The sequence below is a fragment of the Mauremys reevesii genome, linkage group 7 (assembly GCF_016161935.1).
Source record: "Mauremys reevesii isolate NIE-2019 linkage group 7, ASM1616193v1, whole genome shotgun sequence".
NCBI lineage: Eukaryota > Metazoa > Chordata > Testudines > Geoemydidae > Mauremys > Mauremys reevesii.
In genome coordinates this window covers 16,706,442-16,706,951 of record NC_052629.1, presented here as the reverse complement: position 1 = coordinate 16,706,951, position 510 = coordinate 16,706,442, and positions in this window count along the sequence as shown.

Below are 510 nucleotides of genomic sequence, written 5' to 3'. Positions count from 1 at the left end.
AGAACCCCTGAGTACAGCCAGATGATCAATACCATTCTCCATGAATAGTGTTATTGACATTAATGGAATTGTGTGTGGAATAGAGTGCTAGTCATTGTGAATAGGGGAATCAAAGTCTGGCTCCTGCTCCACTTGTCAATATATTCGTCATGAAGTTTTGACTCTGCATACTCTGAATAATCTTAAATAGCATTACATGACTCATTACATGCTTGATAGGCAGTGTAATGCCTCTATTTCAAAGGTAATTATAACTTTAATGTATCTAACTTCCAGTGAAGAAATAATATGCTTCAGTAATGACAACAGCCTAAATTCTCAGATTACCTTCTCAGCTAGCTAATCAATGACATTTAATATCAAGATCTTTTTAATGTCCCACTGAGGGGAAAGAAAAAAAGGGGAGTCTAACTCAAAGGACTCTTGTTTATAGTTGATTTTCTAGAAGCATCCCTGATTTAAATATTTGTGTTTTATGATGTCAGAGGTATGTCTCCTCAGAGATGTAAT